This window comes from Oryctolagus cuniculus, chromosome 6, assembly GCF_051225735.1.
Source record: "Oryctolagus cuniculus isolate XC-2025 breed Fujian yellow rabbit chromosome 6, ASM5122573v1, whole genome shotgun sequence".
Lineage (NCBI taxonomy): Eukaryota > Metazoa > Chordata > Mammalia > Lagomorpha > Leporidae > Oryctolagus > Oryctolagus cuniculus.
Window position 1 is genome coordinate 97,576,130 of NC_142872.1, and position 19,220 is coordinate 97,595,349.

The 19,220-nt window shown below is 39.1% G+C and overlaps 1 protein-coding gene across 30 annotated transcripts in view; it reads right to left on the bottom strand.

Moving 5' to 3' along the window:
- EYA1 (EYA transcriptional coactivator and phosphatase 1) overlaps positions 1-19,220 on the bottom strand; it is a 371,713-nt gene that overhangs the window by 162,891 nt on the left and 189,602 nt on the right. For 2 of the 30 annotated variants that reach the window (XM_070075170.2, XM_070075167.2), the window contains exon 1: positions 3,159-3,307. The exons of 17 other annotated variants lie outside the window; for them this stretch is intronic. The gene's annotated coding sequence lies outside the window, so the exon portion shown is untranslated. Of the gene's footprint in view, positions 1-1,585; positions 2,673-3,158; positions 3,326-19,220 lie in introns of those variants that run through there. 11 more of the 30 variants (XM_089335383.1, XM_008255652.5, XM_070075156.2 and 8 more) reach the window with 10 other exon arrangements.

Consider the following 19,220-nt stretch of genomic DNA (forward strand, 5'->3'; position numbering starts at 1 on the left):
GCTGTTAGAAATGGTAACTGTCTATTTCCTTCTTTAGCAAAGATGCCATAAAATGAAAGCTTAAATACTACTGCTGATTATTCTAATGCAATGCACCACCTTGTGTGCCTCTTGTTTAAGGAAAATGACAAAAATGGAGTCCTCAGCAAAATAAAAACAAATATTTAAATCTCATTGCTTCTACCTATAGTTTCAAAGGATTGTTTTCAAAATTAGCATCTATTTAAAATATTGTATAAAATACTTCTTTAATCTGATGATACCAAAGAATGTCTGACTTTATTCTCACTACGGATGTTCTTCTTCTTTCCAATAAATTCTTATAAAATAAATGTTTGTAATCAGCTGGAAATCTGCTGTGCAGAAAACCATTTCTCACATCTGTGAAGTACACACAGCAGCAGTTGACTTTCATGTGGCTCTCTAGCACTGGACAGTGGCTCAATGAGGAGAGAATTCTCAAAGACTGCAAATCCATAGCTCTCTTACCAAACACCCTGGGCCTTGGGAGAATTCAAGCATCAGGAAAGTCAAATATCAAATATTTGATCAAGTAAAAGCATAACTGCTCATGGGTGCGTATCCACAAACCCCAAACAGTGCAGGACTCCCGCAAGTATAAAATAAAAACCTACTCTTAAAGACACATTACAAAAACAATTCCAATCCTATAAAACTGTGCTCCGGGCTTAACTACTGCCTCTTTGTACCCCTGGCCATTTCAAGAAGTGAAACATAAAAAAACACTTGCCTAAATTCAATGACAGCTCTAAATTTATTGAAATCTTGCAAATGCTAGGCTTCAATGTGTTCAAAAACTCCTGGCAAGAAATACAAGCCCAGGAATTATTATTAGCCATTCATATACTGCTTTTGAATGGCAGGTATTTTAAAGAATAATTGTAAGGTTTAAGAATTTTGCTTTTACTTTCTAGGTCCATTCAAGCCATTGGAAGTGCCAATAAGTGAAAAAAAATGTATTAATTGGGCAAATGTTTATTATATCACCCTTTAAAGATAAGCCTGTTTAATACAACGTTGGGGAGGGGGATTTGTTTATTAAAGTGAAAGGATTTCCTTCCTTAAAAAGTAGTATCAATTTCTTGTTGCTATCTGTCGTCCTTTCAAACACTAAGCCCCTCCTCATTTTTTCATATCAACCTAAAGTGTGCAGGAAAAGTTATCGATGCAGATAAACGTACTGCTTTATTCACTATCATAAAATATTTGAATTTCTGCAATTCCAAAAAAGAGACATGAAGTAATCTCCCTAGAAGAATATGACCCTGCATTAGTTATTTATACAGATCCTAACAAAAGTACTTGTTAACAATTAATTTGTAATTATCTCCTGACGATGCTAATCACTCGGATAATTTGGGGGTTAAGAATCATACTTTAATGATGCAGTCCTGTGGCTAATAAAGTCCTCGGTGCAAAGTGTCATAATTTCCCCCATGCCATCCTGTTTTTCTTTGCAAACAAATCCAAACAATCCTAAAAGCGCCCCTGTTATCTCGGGCTTTGGCCACACGACAGCTGTTGTCAGTCCCTACAATTTTTCAAACAGTCAGCTTGTACTTACAGGGCTTACATCTGCTGCATCCACCAGTTTAATGTGCTCCTTCGAATGTTCTGGTTTAGCAAACCTCCATTCCTGACATAGTCTGCTCCTGGACAGGGACGCGCGCGGGCGGGCTCTTAGGCACTCTCTGCGGAGCCGCTGCGCCGCGGGGAGCGGAGCGCCGGTGCGGGGCGTGCAGGGCGAGCCCGGCTCGCGGGGAAGGCGCCTGGGCGCTGCTGCCGGCGCGGGCTGCGCAGCGACTGAGCGCGAACGCTTTCCCCGGGAAGCAAACCGCCACGGCGGACGGCCGCAGGAAGGCTGCGAGTCGGAAGTGGCACTGGAGAGTTTCTACCTCGCCCCAAACTCGGAGCCATCAGCTCCCACCGCTCCGCGCTGTAACCGCTTTGCGCCCTGCGCTCTCTCCCCACCGAACGGCAGCCGCAGATAGCATCTGAGAGCCCTAGACAAAGAAACAGCAGAGTCTCATCCCTCGGTTTGTTTGCGCAGCCTTGTAGGTCTGCCCATGGAGCCTCGGGGCTTTTTTTTTTTTTTTTTTTGGTTGTTTTTGCAACGCAAACCACAGCTATTCTCTTGTCCTAACCTTATTGGTTTAAATGCAACAATTGAAAGGAGCACTGCTCGGTCTGACTCAACCTAGCTGCTTTGAAAAAAAAATTTATTATGTAAATGAACACGCCCCATGCTATCTGAATAAACAGCTGTGTGCGAATAACTTCTCTGAGACACTGTCAGACACACACATCCTCTCTCTACCCTAGCTACCAATTAAGATCTTCGGGGAGTTAGCTACACGTTATCTTTTACACTTTTCCAGAAACTTTTTTCAGGCGCTGAAACTTAGGGAATCGATACTTTTCAGCATTCTTTTTCTACTGGACCTACCTACTAACAGGTCTAGGGGAAAAAATGAAACAGAAATAGCCATTCCCATGAAGTAGAGAGACAGCAAGCAAACGTGTAGGCTATTAGCAGTTTAACAATGGACGCTTGAATGGTGACTGCAATGATTTTTAGTCTTCAATGAACCATTCTCTGGATGTGATCCAGATAATATTTCATTGTTAAGAATTTTAAATTGATTTTTTTCCAGAAAAGATTGATTTTATCTAGATCACTACAGCCTATTCTTTAAGAAGATTCTAAGCTCAGAAGCTACCCATGATCATTCAGTAACACTGCCCTGGAGAGCGAAGCTTCAGTTGTCATGCTGGATGCAGATCAGTGACTTCAAAGATCAATGACCTCCCCATTATGTTTATTTCAAATTTTTAAAGAAAGCATCGTTTATGTGACTAATAATTTAATTTACCAGCCCTACAATATAGCTCAAATACGATTGTTTATTTTGATACTAGTCACTCATCACACCAATCTTGTACTCTAAAATAAGATCTTTATGGATTTTCCTGAAAACAGGTCATTATGGATAATACTATTCTACCCATTTGGTCTTTTTATTAAAAATCAAAGTGCCCCCCCCCCCCTTAGAGGCTCTTGCCTTGGTAAGTTCTTCAATGATTTTATAATACATTTCTAGATCATCAACTAATGAAACAGATACACACAGTCTTACCTTTACTTTGCTAATTGATAAATGACAGCACCCTTCCGATGCAAACACGACAAAATGCTTCTTAACAAAGTGCAACACAGACCCTCCCCCCAAGGATGCCAATCTAAATTCCTCAGAAATGAATAGACCTAAGAGACAGCTCAAACTGCAAACTCACCTAGGATTTCATCCTGTATAGCACAGGCAAGGAATTATGGGCTATCATCTACCATATTTGGGAAGCCAGGTCAAAAAACAGTTGATTGCTATTGGATCGGCTCATATATGCAGCAGAAATAGAATTACAGTACCATCTACAGCACTTTCTCAGACCAGAAGTATCAGTTATGCAATATACTAAAGTATAAATGCAGAAAATAAAATAAATCTCTAATGGAAGCTGTTCGTGTTGTCAGGTAAACTGTAAGGTTACATCTATTCAAACTCTGTTATCAAACACTGACAGTTACTGCTTTTGCAGTGCTATTTATTCTGAAGTTCCATGAAACAGAAAATCTGAGGTGTTGGTTGCAGAATTAAAACCTGCTTGAAATTCACATTGTACCCATGCTCCCTGCAGCTTAAAAATTATTTTATATGCAAAAGGGCAAAATACATTTTTTCTGTTTCGTAAAAGATTATTTTGGCAAATCCTGAATACCACAAACCACATGAAAGCCAAGCCAAAATGGCAGGAATATCGCGTAAGGTATGGCACTTTTTTTATTACTATTATTATTTGACAGGCAGAGTGGACAGTGAGAGAGAGAGAGAGAGAGAAAGGTCTTCCTTTTGCCATTGGTTCACCCTCCAATGGCCGCCGCTGCCAGTGCACTGCGCTGATCTGAAGGCAGGAGCCAGGTGCTTCTCCTGGTCTCCCATGGGGTGCAGGGCCCAAGCACTTGGGCCATCCTCCACTGCACTCCCAGGCCACAGCAGAGAGCTGGCCTGGAAGAGGGGCAACCGGGACAGAATCTGGTGCCCTGACCGGGACTAGAACCCGGTGTGCCGGCGCCGCAAGGCGGAGGATTAGCCTAGTGAGCCGCGGCGCCAGCCCGGTGTGGCACTTTTCTATACAAATTACCTGCCTACCTTATCGTCAGGTTTATCACAGTATATGTTTTTATACTGAGTCAATTATTTTTATTTATATAATCAAAAAATCATTAAATAAATGATGCATGGTGAAAACTGTGAAAAGCATGATGAAGGTAGTGTGGCCACTAACTGATATGATATAGCTCATGCTTCATATTTATGCAAGGAAAAGTTTAGTCACTTGCTCAGAGTAAAACCTGTGGGCATTTGTACCACCCTTAGATAAGTTTCATTTTCTTAAAATGAAATAAGACAGATTGTTTTTAAATCATATGTTTACCCAAAAATGTTGTCTGGTTACTACTTGTGAAAATCAAATATGCAATAATTACTCTCACATAAAACCTAAACCAAAATAAGTTTTCCTATTATAAATACTAAGATGTAAAGATATGACTTACAAGATACAGTTTGTAGCAAGTGTACTATTGACTTCCCGTTTTACATTTTCACCAACTGTAATTACATAATTTAACCATAAACTCCTAAGGACCCAAGCGCTCCCTAAACACAGTCGCGTCCATTACAGCAGGATTTAGGAAAAATTGTTAACAGCAGAGACGGGTAAAAGTAGACAGCATTCCTGCTTGATATCTGCAGCAGAAATCTCAACACATTAAAATTTAAAATTTTGCCACATATGTTTTCCCGGATAAAACAAAAATATACATCTACTTTTATTTGGAAAAGAAAGACACTTGAAATGTTCCACTGTAATGAACTGTCTGAGTACCCACAAAGAGACAGTGTCTTCCATGTATTTCCAAGCAGGTTTCATCTGCCACAGCCACTGCTGCTTGGAGATAGGCCTGATCATACAGAAGTCTGCGAGCTGATGGAAATGCTCAGGGCTTTTCAATTCAATGTTTAAATAAGAGCATGATTGCTAACATAAACAAGTGTCCTTACTTTTTAAAAAAGACAAGGGCAGGTATGGGAACGCAGAAGAATAAGGTGAAAGGTAACTTAACAGTTTTCTAAAACTGTGAGAATGAACAGTGGACTCGTCAAATTAAACCTAGCAAATATTGAGAAAACAAAGGGTAAAACACACTAAGTGTCCTTTCCCTTAGCGTTCTAATAAAAACATTAAACTTTTGACATAGTTGTGAAAGTATCAGTAAAAGACGTATCTGTCTTCTATTTGTGTTGAACCTTGGAACCATTTTAGAATTAAGGATGCATTAGCCAGTACCTGGTCCAGAGCTTTCCTCATCTCTCTGGGTCTACAATTCTTAGGAGATGATTGTTTCTCAAGGATGAAGTTATAGCAGGTTGCAAAACACATTTAGCGTGTAAACGCTAATGCTTTTTCTTCAAAAGCAAAATCCTAGTCATCATTTTTTCTACATTATTAAAATCAATAATATCTGGAAATATCCGATACTTCGCCAAACTGTTCGAAGTAGAAAGGCAGAGTATTCCAGAGTACTGTACTTTCAGTCCTGCTCCCAGACCCGTTTCTTTCCCTTGTGGTCCATGCCATGGCACTACTGTTCTGGTTTCTTTATGGAATGTTTGGGAATGGTGTCTCTGGATGAGTGACAGTAAGATCCTGGCTGACACTGGGAGTGGCCACTCCCTTGAGCTGCTAGTCCCCATTGGCACAAGCACTGCATGAGGGTCCTGCTCCCAGGAGCCCCCTGCTGCAGCTCGACCAAGTAAAACATCCTCTATTTATTTTAAGAATGATATTCAATTTGCAAATTGAATGTCTACCAGAATTCTGCTAAATGTTTTCCATTCAAACTCCAACATGAATAGCTTTTAACCGTACATTTAAGGAGGCAATTACTACTAACTGCACCATGGAAAATTATTTTAATAAATATTTCAGTCTTTATACCAACACAATATGAAAATATGACCTATTTCCTGACCTCCTAATAAGCACATTGGTTATTACATATGATTCATAATCATTTATTTATGTAGAGTGAATACTTGTTATCCTATGCAGTAATGACTGCCTTTAGGAAATTTTTAAAAAAAATTATTATTATTAATGGAAACTTGGAGCACACCTACAGAAACTCATGATGTAGCAAGGTCAGAGGTGGATTTTTAAGAAGAGGGAATGAGATGACACAGGTATTATACCTTAGAGAAATGTGACACAACAGGCTTTTTATATTAAAATCAACTGGTTTTCCAAAATGGCAAACAGAGTGAGTTTTTCTTTCTTCTGTTAAAATTGTGTAAATAATTGGTCTTGGAAGCATATGTTTAATCTCAGCACTGAGCTATTTTGCCCTCTCACATATAAAATGGATTTCTGTTGACATGAAGCAACCTAGAAAACCCAGGTTGTTCTTCTTGAACCTTTTTCTTTTCTTTCTTTCTTTTTTTTTTTTTTTTTTTTCCTTTAAGTCATGGGTAAAACCAACCTTGTCAGCACCTCCCATAACATGTAAGAGGATCTGGAAATTTGCTTTGTGTTTTCCAGGTTTCATGACAGCTGAGCTCACAGTTTTGAAATTCTTCAGAAACAATGAATAGCTCTGGGAGAAAGGAAGAGAACTGGCGCTTAGGAAGTGCTCACTGCGCACCAGGCACTGGGCTAGGCACTGTAGTTTTGTATAAATCCTGGCTCCCCCCTCCCCCACTATTTGTTCCAGAATCCACCTCATTTTTCTTGCACCACCAACTTCACCTTTAAACGGTAGATGGAGCACTGGGACATTAACGGTCCCTACTTGTATCATCATTTTGGAGCAAGATGATGTCCAATAAATTAATACATTTAGAAAACTGTGTGATATGTATTGAGATTACATATTGAATAGGGAATAGACATAATAACTATAGAATATCTGATTATTCATACTAGAATTATCTACGTTACAAGTTACTTTGCAAGTTCAAATAGAAGTACCGTAAGTGGTAAATAGGGGGGGAAATGTGGAAGAATCCTTAAACTAGAAAGCATCAAATCAGAAGATAAGAAATTTTTAAATTGTTAATCAGAAAAAATGAATTATCATCCTAAAATAGAGGTTATAAAAATTCACCACCTTCTTCCATCTTAAAGAAGAGAAGTAAGGTCTAAGTTGATGGCAAGCAATTATAAGGACAACTTGACTTGCAGTTATATCAGTTTCTTCCATTTTTGCCTTTCTTAATTTCAGTTATCCAGTGTGATACACTTTGATCTTAATTGCTATTACAGCATAAATACTTGATTTGTTCACTGAGGAAATAATTATATTCCAAATGCACTCCAGGTTTCCTGATGCATCTGGAAGGATTGTTTAACTATTCAGAATCAAAAAACTTTATTATTGTTACAAAGGAATTGCCAGGAATGGGAGAAAATCCAAACCCAATAACCTATAGAATTTTTTCTTCCTTCAAGCAGCATTAACATTTTCCCTCTCCAGTCGCCCAAATCAGAAAAAAAAAAAAAAGAAAAGAAAGAAAAAAAAAAAAGAGTAACCTCTAAAGCTGTTTTAGACAGAAGGTCAGAATTCAAAGGCTCCGTAACTTAATCCACAGTGCACTGCAATCACATTGCTATTGGAAACACAACCAGAAGCTCCATTATTCTAGATGTTTTTATTAAGCAATGTCAATAGGTATACAACCTGGAGGTTTCTCTCTGCTGTCTACTGTTTATCTAGATTCATACTTGAGGCGATCAAGTTGCCTGGGGTCCTTGAGTTTTACCTTGGAATGCTGGGGCATAAGAGGAAAAAAATGGACTCTACATTTTCACTTTGTTCAAATACTTAAAGTGAGAGCCTTTTCCGTGGCCAGCATGCAAATAAAATCAAGCCATTTTTTAATCTTTAGATATTCAAAATCAAGAAGAATGTGTGTTTTGGATGGTTTCATATTTGAGATGTTATACCAATTTTTTAAACTGGTGGTTCATGATGTTTCAAAAACTCTAAGTCTGGAAGAAAATTTCTGCTTCTTTCAGGTATTCTGCTTTTACCCTCATCAATGATCTGATTTACCTGAATTGCAGAGTAAAATGAAATTAAGGATCTGGAGTTTTCTGACTGAGTATACTTTAAATGTGCAAGATTCTTAAACACATACCCTGGTTGACAGGTTGGCTTCTTTTCTGAATCAATACAAGGAAAAACAAATAGTTTACCGAGAGGTCAGAGTGCCAGGAGAGGAGCCCTCCACTGCACCATTCTCATTGACAGCCCCTGCTGAAAGACCCGCACGCCCCCATTAGCTTTGGCCCCCTGGGACCACCGTTCACTTTCCTTCCTGTCTTGGCCTGGGAGGACATTTCTTCCTCTCCACCAGCCAGAGAGGGCTGAGGAGGAGAAGCATGAGGCACAGGACACAGAGTAAGTAGCAAAAGAAAGAAACTGGTGAAGACACGAATCAGGAAGCCCCTCAGTGACCCTGAACCTTTTAAATTTTTTTCCCCAAAATAATGAGTACCTCTGATTTAGAAATCTAAAAGGAAAATGTTTTTAGATATGTATATTTTATACATTTCAAATTTACAATACTGTTTCTAGTGTGCAAAAGTGAAAACAAAATGGATGAGGTAACTCATCACAAATAAATTCATACATGATTCATTAAAGAGGAGGAACCATATCTATAAGCTCTCTAATTAGAATTTCCCAAAATCATGCCTATTACCAACCTTTGAACGACTTCTGCTTGAAAATGGAAGACAAAATGGCATATTTCACATTGCTATCTCTCTGGGATAACATGACAATTCTGATCTCTACCTCACATTTCTATATTCTTGGAACTGAAGCCTAGCATTGTTCTAGGTTCAAATATTATTATTTTTCTTAAATGGAGAATTCTTAACATTCTTGATGCTTCCACAGCCAAGGGTACTACTTACGAGACAAATACAAACAGATCAGAGATTCAGGTGAGTTGTATTCTGACTTTAGCAAGGGCTTTCTTTGTGTTCTTTGCTATCTCATGAAATTCTCCTAATTTAGGATCTTTAAACTGGCTAATTACAAAATGAATGCAAGGTTATACATACCAAAATGGCACGGGAATGAAGATGTTCATTGCTCTGGGGAAGTTCAGGTGGACAGTAATATAACAACAGAAAAAGGAATTTCCAGTCAAATTAATCGCATGAGTATAAATAGAATGAGTGCCCAGAGTGGGCATGGTGAGTTCTCAGGGTTTAGCACATCTTGATACACATAGGAGGTGCTTAATAAATGTTATTTAAATTAATTAATATATGTACACTGGGCTAATTGATGGGATAGGCCCTGGTTTGTGACAGAAAAATGATTTAGTTTAATTTCCTTTGCTTCTATTTCCTCCTTGATTTTTCTTTTTTTTTTTTTTTACGTATTTTTTTATTTATTTTTGACAGGCAGAGTGGACAGTGAGAGAGAGAGACAGAGAGACAGAGAGACAGAGAGACCTTGATTTTTCTTATACATGGTTCTATTTTCACTCACTGGCAATGCTAGATGTGGACTGGCAGTGGCATTATCACCATAGAGGAGTTTATTTCATTCTCATCAAAAACACACTTCAAATAATTTGTGGAACAAAACCAAATCACTGAAATGCTGCTAGGAATTTGTCATCCCCAAAATGGAATAACCAAGCTCCAAGAAAATTTTAAAAACTAGACCAGACATGAAATCATTGTATTCATATTATATATGTATTTGAATGTTATAGGAAACCAGAAAAAAAAGTTAAGGTTCAATTAGAAAAAGTCATTGTACACTGTATTTTAGCTAGATTCATGGTATTCTTACCTAAGTATTGTTATCTCAGCACCATCTCATATTTCCCTTTTTGATTCCTAATCAAAAAATCCAGAAAGAATAATTTAAAATTTGAAAAAGATACACAATAGAATAAAATTTTCATTAAGGAAATCTAACGTCTTCCCTTCAAAAATACTTCATTGTAGATGTGTCCACAATATTGTCATTTTGAAAGTTTGCAGAAATCTGACCAAGTTGGTCTGTCAGTCAGTAATCAGCCACTCAGTAAATATTTGCCATGTATCTAGTATGTGCCAGGTACTGTGGACACTGGATGAAGCAGTAAACAAGGCAGGCAGAATTTCTGCAATTAAGGAAGTTATATTATCATATGTGCATAGAAGAGTGTAAATAAATTACAATATGGCCATTTGAACTTGTATATTTATTTTTTGCTTCCTCTAGAAAACCCACCAGAGCACTGGTAAAGGGATTGTTTTTAAGCATACATTTCCAAGAACAACGAGAACTCTAAGAAATTTTAAGAGTGAAAACAGAAAAACTAGGTAGACCATTAGTAACTGACAGAGCAGATCTAAGAAAGTGGAGTCTCAAGTTCGCAGTTTAAGGAAAGCTCAAAAGCAATTCGACTCTGGAAGTGGAAGTAAAGGAAAGTCTCAAGAAAGGAAGACTGGGTACATCAGTGTGAGAAGTTTTAGAACCATTTCCCACTCCACATAGCCAACAGAACAAGTTGACCAGGAACTGAAGGAGAAATTCTGGAAGGCCCTGAGGAAGGGGGCACCATACTGAAAAGAGGAAGATTAAAAAAACATTCACACACTCGATGCTAGGATAGCCACCCTACTCCCTTCCACCATAACCTTTCTCCCATCAATGTTTCTAGAAGATCTGGATCTTCCAGGCAGGAACCTAAAATTGCTTCACTAAGAATTCCAACCTGTCTACAAGAAAAAAACAAAAAAACAAAAAACAAAAAACTAATATATTTATGCCTAAGAGTCTCCCAAGAAAAGGACTCAACCTAATCAACCCAAAGTAAAATTTTTGGTCTACAGGTCCTTATACATCAATCAATTAAAAAGTATCTCACTCTTAAGTAAGGATTATTATGAGTCTGAAGGGACTCTGTTCCAAGAAATATAGCAATCAAATGAAAATAAAAAAAAAACAAGTGTCAGCTATGGCAAAGTGGGTTAGTCCTCTACCTTTGGCATGGGCATCCCATATGGCACTGGTTCGAGTCCCAGCTGCTCCTCTTCTGATCCAGCTCTCTGCTATGGCCTGGGAAAGCAATGGAAGATAGCCCAAGTCCTTGGGCCCCTGCACCCACGTGGGAGACCTGGAAGAAGCTCCTGGCTCCTGGCTTTGGATCTGCACAGCTCCAGCCATTGCGGCCAGTTGGGGAGTGAACCAGTAGATGGAAGACCTCTCTCTCTCTCTCCATCTCTCCTTCTCTCTCTGTGTAACTCTTTGAAATAAATAAATAAATCTTTTTTAAAAAAAGTGTCAGGAAACAGAGCTCAGGCAAAAGAAAATGTCAAGAAAACTAAACTCCCGAAATATTCCTAAAGAAATAAGAGAAGATACTACAGCCACAAAGCAAAGTGGGGAAATAAGAGTTATGATGCTTAAAAAGCCAATAACCAAAAAGAGCCCTTGGAATAAAAAATGAGATAACAGAATTGTGAAATTAAATAATACTTGGAAATAAAGTGGAGGAAGTCTTCCTGAGAAGAGAGGAAGAAGAGATGGAATTTAGGAGGGAAATACAGAAAAAGTAAGAAAATGAGAAGCCATAGTCCTGGTGGCCCAACATCCAAATAACTGGAGCTTCAGAAAGAGAAGGACAATACAAAAAAACTAAAAATATTTCCTAGGACATGAGTTTTCAGATGGAAAAAACTCAGTGAGTGCACAACGAAACAGCTAAAACAGATCCACACTAATGAATATTGCTGAGAAATTTCACAACACTGGGGAAAAGGGTGGCTTCTGCAAGTATTTAACAAGAGAAAGTAGATGACTCACAAAGCATGCTTGTGACCGGCTTTTTTTTTTTTTTGGACAGGCAGAGTGGACAGTGAGAGAGACAAAGAGAAAGGTCTTCCTTTTGCCATTGGTTCACCCTCCAATGGCTGCCGCGGCTGGCGCGCTGCAGCCGGTGCGTTGCGCTGATCCGATGGCAGGAGCCAGGTGCTTCTCCTGGTCTCCCATGGGGTGCAGGGCCCAAGCACTTGGGCCATTCTCCACTGCACTCCCTGGCCACAGCAGAGAGCTGGCCTGGAAGAGGGGCAACCGGGACAGAATCCGGCGCCCCGACCGGGACTAGAACCTGGTGTGCTGGTGCCGCTAGGTGGAGGATTAGCCTAGTGAGCCACGGTGCCGGCCATGACCGACTTCTTAACCGGAACACGTTTGTCTAGAAGGTAAGACAGCAATGGCCTCAAACTTCCGAAGGACAAATAATTCCAGAATTTTATCATTTACCAAACTTCATAATACACAGGAAAAATCAAACATTCTAATTAAATTAAGGACATTTTCCAATCAAAAAATTCATATCCTAAGTATTCTTCTCCAGGAAGTGAATGGAAAACATGTGAAAACTTTTATGAAATAAAAAATTCAAATAGCAGAGAGATAACTATAATCCCTGGCAAGGGGAAATGCATCCTAGGATGACAGCTAAGCACCAGGCATAACAGTTCAGACTGGAAAAGGTCAGAAAGACCCTAGAAAATTTTCACAAAGATGAAGGAATTAACAGAATAACTGATATATCTAACATATGGAAAGTAGCACTAAATATGGGAGAGCATGAAATTGAATTATTAAAAGGAATCAGGAACCAAAGTCAACAACACACCAAAAATATTATATACCATGACCAAGTGGAATTTATTGCTAGGATATAAGGTTGGTTTAACATTCCAAGTCAATCAATGTGATTCGCCATATTTACTGCATGAAAGATAAAAACCACATGATCATTTCAATAGATTCAGGAAGAGCATTTGACAAAGTTCAACATTCTTTCAAGATGGGAACTCTTAATAAAATAGGTGTAGAAGAATATTTTCTCAACAAAAAGTCCGTTTATGGGAGACCACAGCTAACAACAGATTCAGCGGGGAGAAACTGAAAGCTTTTCCTCCAAGAGCTAGCAGACTGTCAGATGCCCACGGTTGTCTCTTCTATTCAACATGGTCCTAGCACTAGCAGGAGCAATCAGGCAAGAAAAAGAAATGAAAGGCATCTAAATTGGAAAGAAAGAGGTAAAAGGATGCCTACTAGCAAATGAAATGATCCTACCTATAGGAAATCCTAAAGACTCACACACACAAAAACTTTTAGAATTAATAAATCCAACAAAGTAGCAAGATATAAAAAGCAACATACAAAAATTAGCTGGATTTCTTTTTTTTTATTTTTTTATTTTTTTATTTTTTGACAGGCAGAGTGGACAGTGAGAGAGAGACAGAGAGAAAGGTCTTCCTTTGCCATTGGTTCACCCTCCAATGGCCGCCACGGCGCCAACGCACCACACTGATCCGATGGCAGGAGCCAGGTGCTTCTCCTGGTCTCCCATGGGGTGCAGGGCCCAAGCACTTGGGCCATCCTCCACTGCACTCCCTGGCCACAGCAGAGAGCTGGCCTGGAAGAGGGGCAACCGGGACAGAATCCGGCGCCCCGACCGGGACTAGAACCCGGTGTGCTGGTGCCGCAAGGCAGAGGATTAGCCTAGTGAGCCGCGGTGCTGGCCTAGCTGGATTTCTTTAGATCTACAATAATCTACCTGAAAAAGAAATCCAGAAAACAATCCCATTTATAATATCAAAAAGAATGAATCACTTAGAAAAAAAATTAACTAAGGAAGAAAAAAACAGTACACTGAAAACTATAAAACACTGATGAAAGGAATTTAAAATGACACAAATAAATGGAAAGATATTCTATGTTCATGGATTGGGAGAATCAGCATTATTAAAATGTCCTTGTTACCCAAAATGATCTATAGAATCAATATGACCCCTATCAAAATTTCAGTGGCATTTTTCACAGAAAAAGTGCATTCTTTTCAGTTAAATTTAAACACCTAAGAATAATTGTGTGTTAATTACAGAGTTCCACCAATAGTACTAGAACAAAAAAAAATACTAAAAGTGATAAAGTATTAAATTGTACATCAACAGTCAGAACAAGGGTTGATCAAGTGATCCCTGTTAAATATAAGAGTGGGAATAAGAGAGGGAGGAGATGTACAATTTGGGACATGCTCAATCAGACTTGCCCCAAATGGTGGAGCTAGAAATGTGCCAGGGGATTCCGATACAATCCCATTAAGGTGGCATGTACCAATGCCATCTCATTAGTCCAAGTGATCAATTTCAGTTCACAATTGATCATACTGATTGGTCTAAGAGTCAAAGGGATCACATAAACAAGACTAGTGTCTGCTAATACTAACTGATAGAATAAAAAAGGAAGAGAATGATCCAACATGGGAAGCAGGATACACAGCAGACTCATAGAATGGCAGATGTCCTAAATAGCACTCTGGCCTCAGAATCAGCCCTTAAGGCATTTGGATCTGGCTGAAGAGCCCATGAGAGTATTTTAGGCATGGAAAGCCAAGACACTGTGGGGAAAAAAAAAGAGAAGACTTAAATGAAAGATCTCTGCGAGTGAGATCCCAGTGGAAAGAACAGGGCCATCAAAGAAGGAGGTACCTTTCTCTGAAGGGAGGAGAGAACTTCCACTTTGGCTATGACCCTGTCTGAATAAGATCAAAGTCGGTGAACTCAAAAGGCTTCCATAGCCTTGGCAACTCATGACTAGAGCCTAGGGAGATTACTGACGCCATAAATAAGAGTGTCAACTTGTTAAGTCAACAACAGGAGTCACTGTGTACTTACTCCTCATGTAGGATCTCTGTCCTTAATGTGCTGTCCAATGTGAAGTAATGCTATAACTAGTACTGAAACAGTATTTTACACTTTGTGTTTCTGTGTGGGTGCAAACTGTTGAAATCTTTATTTAATATATACTAAATCGATCTTCTATATATAAAGAGAATTGAAAATGAATCTTGATGTGAATGGAATGGGAGAGGGAGTGGGAGATGGGAGGTGTACAAGTGGGAGGGAAGTTATGGGGGGGGGAGCCGTTGTAATCCATAAACTGTACTTTGGAAATTTATATTTACTAAATAAAAGTTAAAAAAAAGGAAAAAATGAATTGTAAAATTTTTATGGAACCACAAAAGAACCTGAATGGCCCAAATGATTGGAAGAAAGAAAAATAATCAGACTTCCTGATTTCAAATTATATTACAAAATAATCACACTTCCTGATTTCAAATTATATTACAAAAATCATACTTTCTGATTTCAAATTGTATTACAAGCAAAAATAGTTGAAACAGCATGGCCTAGCATTAAAGTAGACACACAGACCAATGGACTAGAATAGAGAGTCCTGACATAAATCCAAGCATATATGGTTAGCTAATTCTCAACAAGGCCACCTAGAAGCTATACTGGAGAAAGGATGGTTTCTTCAATAAATGCTCTTTAGAAAACTTGATATCCACATACAAAAGAATGAAGCTGAACCCTTATCTTACAACGTACACAAAAATCACCTGAAAATGGATTAAAGACCTTATTCTAAAACCTCACACCAAAAAACTGCAAGCAAAAAAAAAATAGGAGACAGCTCTTGACATTGGTCGTAGCAATGAATTTTTGGATAGGATACTAAGCGCATAGACAACAAAAGCAAAAATGAAGTGTGACTATTAAAGTAAAAACCACTGAATAGCAAAGGAAGCAATCAGCAAAGTGAAAAGACAGACTATGGATTAGGGGAAAATGTTCACATATCATATAGATGACAAAAGGTTAACACTCAAAATTTATAAGGAACTCACTACTCAATAGCAAAATATAAAATAATGCAATTTTTAAAATGGGCAAAGGATAAAACATAAAAATGGGCAACATGTATATTAAGAGGTGCTCAGCATTACCAATCATCAGATTTCAAAGCCACAATGAGATATCACCTCATGCCCTTCGGTGCAGATATTATTAAAAAGCCAAAAGATAACATGTGTTGGTGAGTGAAAGGAGAAAAAAAGGAATTCTTCCTTGTGTACTGTTGGTGAGAATGTTAAGTTGGAACAGTTATTATGAAAAATAGTATGGAAGTTCTTTTTTTTTTTTTAAAGATTGATTGATTTATTATTTGAAAGGCAGAGTTACAGAGAGGCAGAGGCAGAGAGAGAGAGAGAGAGAGAGAGAGAGAGAGTGAGCGAGATTCCATCTGCTGGTTCACTCCCCAAATGGCTGCAACAGCTGGAGCTGGGCTGATCTGAAGCTGGGAGCTAGGAGCTGGGAGCTCCTTCAGGGTCTCTCATGCGGGTTCAGTGGCCCAAACACTTAGGCTATCTTCCACTGCTTTCCCAGGCCATAAGCAGAGAGCTAGATCGGAAGTGGAGCAGCCAGGACTTGAATCACCATTGCAGGAGGCAGCTTTACCCGTTATGCCACAGTGCCAGCCCCAGTAAGGAAGTTCTTAAAAAAAATAAAGCTACCACTTGACCCAGCAATTTTTCTACTAGGTATATTGAGATGTCTGCATGCCAATGTTCATACAGTATTATTCACATAGCCAAGATAGGTGAACAATGTAAGTGTCCACTGACCAATGAATGTATATAGAAATTCATAGACATATCTACATATAGTGTAGAAATGTTTCCTCTGCAACGACATGGATGAACCAGAGAAAATTAGGCTAAGTGAAATAAGATAAACACAGGAAAAAGAATGCCTATTCTTACTGATACATGAAGTATAAAATAAAAAAGAGTTGACTAAATAGAAAACAGAGCATTGAAGGGTAGTTACCAGGGTTGAAGAAAGGAAAGAATTAGAAAGAAGTAGGTCAAAGGGTACAGACTTGCAATTATGGAGGATGAACGTGTCTAGAAATCTAATGTTTAGCATAAGGATTACAGTTAATAAAATTGCACTTTACACTGAAAATCTGCAAGTGGAGTAGATTTTAGTTGCTCTTACAATAAACAAACAAACAAACAAAAAAGGGTAAATATTAAAAAAAAGAGTGATGGATAGGTTAATTTGCTTCACTATGGTAATCATTTCATTGTGGACAGATGGATGGACCGATGGATGGATGAACAGATAGATAGATATCAAGCCAATACATTGTATATCTTTAAGAATCAGGACAGTGCATGCTGCAATAAGAGCTTACATATAGATGGAGTAATTCAAGTGTCAAAACTTGAACTAACAAAAACCAGAAGTTATCTGTAAGGGAAGGCAGGCAGGGAGGGCCATGTTTGTGTATGTTGAGTTGAGGTGGGGGGGAGATGAGGGCAGCCACACCTTCATCTTTCATAGTGCCAAGTCAAGGCATTAACACCAGGAACTGAAAAACTAAAAAAGGTTTTCTCTAGGCAAGGGAAAGGAAGATGAAAGAGAGACAGCAGCCTCCCCTCCCCAAGACGATTCTACAGGATTATTTGACTTTTAACTTACATATATACAATTTTGATTAAAATGAAATTAGAAAAATACATATTTTTTCTGCTCCTGTGTGTGTATGTGTGTATGTACTGGTTACTGACAAATAATTAGAAAAAAAATTTGGACAGTGGCATGGAGGAAGTAGTGGGAGCTATTTTAGTCAGTCAAGAAAGGCCTCTTTGAAGAGTTTTCATTTGGGTTGAGATCTAAATGATGACAAGCTGATATATTTCAAAAGTCGGGGTGGAAGGGGGGTGGGATGACCTATACAAAGGAACAGCAAGTTTAAAGGGAACAAGTTTGCCAAGTCAGAGAGAAGAAAGCAAGCAATGCAGATGACAGTGACTAAGCAGAAAAGAACAGGGCCGTAGTTAGGTGTAGCGTGTGGGGCACTGTAATACCACGTAAAGGACTGGGATTTTATTTTAGGAGGAATGGGATGTTATTAGAGGTAGTTTTGTTTGCTAGCTTTTCTTTTGCTTTTGAGAAGAAAAGTGACAAAACCATTTGGCCTAGCAGTGAAGATGGCAGTATCCTGTACCAGAGTGCCTGGGTTATAGGCCAGCTCCACATACTCTACTCTCTAGCTTCCTTTAATGCACACCCTGGGAGCCAGCAGGTGATGGTCCATGTGACTGAGTTCCTGCCACCCACATGGAAGACTCGGATAGAGTTTATTGCTTCTGGCTTTGGCTTGGTCTAGCCCTGACCATTGCCAGCATTTGAGGAAGGGATCTCTCTCTCTCTCCCCCTCTCCATTTTTCTTATTCTCTTCCTCACTCTTTCTGTGTGTTTCTGCCTCTCAAATAAATAAGTAAATAAATTTTAAATGCCCTGATTTATGTGTAACAAAGGCCGCTGTGGCTGCTGTGTGGAGAGCAGACTCCGTGTGAGCAAGATTTGAGGCAGGAAGACCAGCAGGAGCAGGCTGCATAGCCTAGGTGAGAAGTGGCAATGACTTACACCACTTGTGTATCTGAGGGACTGGCTATATGTGTTCAGAGTTGACTTACAGAATGGAATTAAGGCCAACAGGAGATTTGGATTGGATGTGGGTTAGAAGCACAGAAATTAAGGACATCTCGAGTCCTCTCACATCAACAATAAACACCACTAATTTGACTTTCATCTCCACTCATTTCTTCTTTTTGCTTTCTTGCTCATACAATAACATGACATACATACAAAGAGCCCAAACCATCAGCATCTCAATAATTGAAAGTGAACTGAAAATCTTTTCTGACTCTCTCCACAGAAGATCCAACTCAGCCCTCCACCAACCACACTGCGTCCTCACCAGCCTCCTTGTCACACACTCACACCTATTGCTATGTGTTTGTTTATGTTCCCCCATGCTTACCAACTTGACAGAAATGTGTTTTACTCCCTATTCTACTCAATCAGCATCTTACCCACCCCTGGTCTCTGTCTGATTAAGGCAGACCGTGACTTTGGTGGCCCCCAAAAAACCATGCCACCCCAAATTCTGAGCCTGGCAAGTGAGATATTAACAAGGATGATGCAAGGAGACTTGAGTGTTACACACTGGGGCTAATCCTCTGTGAATGCTGCCTCCAGATCCAGCCACTGTGAAAGAAGTTGAAGCTGTGTGTTGGAAGAGACGCCCCAGCCTAACAGCCATCCCACAAGGGTCCCCAGCATGAGGATGAAGTCTGGACATTCCGGCCCCAGCCACCATTGGCCAGAAATTAAGAGAGACCCCAAGT